The sequence below is a fragment of the Misgurnus anguillicaudatus genome, chromosome 13 (assembly GCF_027580225.2).
Source record: "Misgurnus anguillicaudatus chromosome 13, ASM2758022v2, whole genome shotgun sequence".
Lineage (NCBI taxonomy): Eukaryota > Metazoa > Chordata > Actinopteri > Cypriniformes > Cobitidae > Misgurnus > Misgurnus anguillicaudatus.
In genome coordinates this window covers 35,626,090-35,629,235 of record NC_073349.2, presented here as the reverse complement: position 1 = coordinate 35,629,235, position 3,146 = coordinate 35,626,090, and the positions used below count along the sequence as shown (strand labels likewise).

The following is a 3,146-nucleotide window of genomic DNA, read 5'->3' as shown; positions in this document are numbered from 1 at the left end:
AGACAACAATGGAAAGAAAGAGAGGCTGAAAGTGGCATAGAAAACACCCTTAAGGAAGAAGGAATGAAGAGTGATAAGATTAAATCCCTATTTATCTTTTTGAGTGAGTCAGGTTTAATTAAGAGGATCTAGGATCCTTTTTTTAAATTTTTTTTTTTTATTAATTTGATAGTGTCTGATTATAGTCTGTTAAGTCTCTTTGCACACTCCTGTACAGTGGGTGGCGTATACAGCAATGAGATGTGATCCGCCAATAAAATAAAGAAGAAGAAGAAGTAGTCTCGTCTTGCCATGAACAAAAGTGCGGGAGCTGAGAGAAGCTGACGTCGCCGACGTCCGTGGTTTTCAGGTAAGTTTTCGATAAATTTGATAAAAAATCTTATTAAGTCTGTGACCCTTAAAAGTTTGTATAAGGTAGGGATGTGCCGAGCGAGGCTTTTGAAGCAGTGACGCTTCTACAGCCAAACTGGTTTGAAGCTTCGAAGCTTTTGACACTCTACTCCACATCGCCATCTGGTGGTCAATAAATATCATACACAACCAGCATCATCCAGATGTTTTGTATGGCCACATAATTTCAAGATACATAGCAGTATATTCATTTTTAATATTATTCAATTAGGCCTGCACTATGGATAAAAAAGTGAAAAAGTAATGCACATGAATGGAGGTGTTTGTGTTCCTGACTACACCACATTATATACATACATTGTTTTGAAACAAAAATTCACAAATACTCAAATACACGCTTTTATGCCATATTTTTATTTAAGAATATTATTTGCTCTGCTGTGCTGGGGCTTAACCGGCTTCTTTTTTTACTGATCACATCCCCAGCTTTGGAAAATATACGTTCACATGGAACAGATGTGCCAGTAAGAGCCAGATATTTACTGGCCAGGACATAAAGGTGGGGATACACAGCCTTATGGGCTTGCCAGTATTTTAGAGGGTCCTCTGTTCGAAGGAGATATGCATCATTTAGATACCTCTTGACCTCTATAGTGGCATTTGCATTGCAGCTCTGGGTCTTCTGGGTCTCACTGACCCGGCTGTCCAAGAGCTCCCAAAGGTTTCCTGAAGAACCTGGAACCTGCGAGGTTGATGGCTCTGCTTGTGAAGTACACTGACTGGTTGACCGGATTATTGTAGTACATTCACCTGTCAACAGCCGTTCAGCTTCACGGGCATTGTCCTGATTGCCAAACCCAAGGGTCTTAAAGCGGGGGTCCAGCAATGTCGCCAGAGCTAATATACGTATTGACTCTACATTCCGACATCGTTTGATGATGTTTTGCTGCAGAGCCATCCCTAATGATACAGCTGCTGGGTTGGTTGACCGGCCTGTTTTTTCAGCCACTTTGTGCTGAATCATCCTGACTATTGGAATCACCTTCGAAGCGGACACCCTCTTCTCCTCAGAGAGCTCTGTTGTGGCATGTTTAAAGGGTGCCAGCACTTCCAGGCTTTGTGAGATCATTTCAAAGTCAACACTTGAAAGTGGCATGATGTCACTAGACAGACTGGCCAAGGCAGCACCAACAGGCTCTCGGAGGTCGGGAGTCTTTGCAGCATGTCATGAGTGCTGTTCCATCTCGTTTCAACTTCCTGCACAAGCTTCAGGGGCTGCTTACCCATCCTTATGCTTATGCTTTTGGGCCCCCCCCATCGAGGTTATTTATGGCTTGAAATCTGAAACTTACCAAAGTTAATAAAAGTGAATTCACATTTAACATAGCCTAGTCTTTGCTTACAAATTGGTTGTTTGTATACCAAATTAAGTCATGTGTTGTATATTAACCAGTCTATCAGACAATTTTTTGCTAAATTTATTATTTATACGTCATTACACGGCTCTATTAAATGCTATTAAATTATCCTCACCTTATCCATTGGGAGGGTCATTGTTAAGGCAGTAGTACAAGTAAATAACCAATAGGTGTCAGTAATCCGCGGGAGAGCTTCGCTGCATATTTCTCTTCAAGATTGAGAATCGCAACGAAATCCTCGTCGAGCAACACGTCCACTGAGGTAAATGTCCTCAAAACACTGGTTATTTATGTTTCAGTTATACGAATTATATAATAACAGTTTTTATATTATGTATAACAGTTTTATCTCGAAGTAATGGTAGTGCTAAACTCTAATGTATCGTTTCTGAGGCTGCTAGATTTTTCTTTACGCTATTCACGTTTGTGAAGTGAATTTAAAGCACATATTGCTTGCATTTGACTTAGTTAGCCACTATCCATTGGTTTTGTTATCATGTTTGGTATTTAACGTGATTTTTGTGGGGCTTAAAGAAAAAAAATCTTGACCCCGCTAGTTCTGCCATTGCAGTCATGAATTATTATGCAAGGAACTGTAGTTTTTTTTTGCCTCGTTATTATACGCAAACATGCCTTATATAACGTAGGGAAATGATCGTTTGTCCTTTATTTATTTATTTTTTGCAGCAACCATGTCTGTGTCCTTAAAGGAACTCTGTCAGGTACAGATTAGAACTATGAACTTGAAAATCAACCATTCTGATGACTGGCGTCCCCATCCGAGTCACCACCTCAGACAACAACAGTCATAAACTCACAAACACAAATACACTCAGTAATGGGCTTAATAAAGAAAGACTTAACTATGATTTTATCTGTGTTAACCTATGATATCAGTTATTGATGTATTTTAAATATTTACGTATTACTAGGCTTATCATACATGCATTGAAGTTTTAAAATGTATCTAATATAATACTGTAATTAAATTGAATGTTTTGGATACCACCATTAAATTATTTTGTGCATGTAAAACACAAGCAGCAATGTTTTTATTGAATTAAATTTTGAATTAAATTGAATGTTTTGCATAACACCATTAAATTATTTTGTGAATGTTAAACACAAGTAAATGTTTTATTTATTGGAGATAAAATGGCTGTTTAATTAATAAAATACTTCCCATTCCAGTGAGGCTCCAGTCAGAAATGAGGTGGGACAAAGCCTCTTTGATGTTGTCAGCGGTGTGGGCTTTAGGAAATTTTGCCACTCCCAGGAGAACTGATCCCAGATGTGGTGCTCCTGCCTATACGGTTAGGAGATTACTAGATGTTCGTCGCAGGGGCAGAGGTTTTCAGTATTTAGTGGACTGGGAGG

At 38.9% G+C, this 3,146-nt stretch overlaps 1 long non-coding RNA gene across 1 annotated transcript; it reads left to right on the top strand.

Moving 5' to 3' along the window:
- Positions 1 to 1,900: 1,900 nt before the first annotated feature.
- LOC129434991 (uncharacterized) lies at positions 1,901 to 2,809 on the top strand. Its single transcript, XR_008641047.2, has 2 exons — positions 1,901 to 2,031; positions 2,457 to 2,809. It is a non-coding gene; the product is annotated as an uncharacterized lncRNA (long non-coding RNA).
- The last annotated feature ends 337 nt before the right edge of the window (positions 2,810 to 3,146 follow it).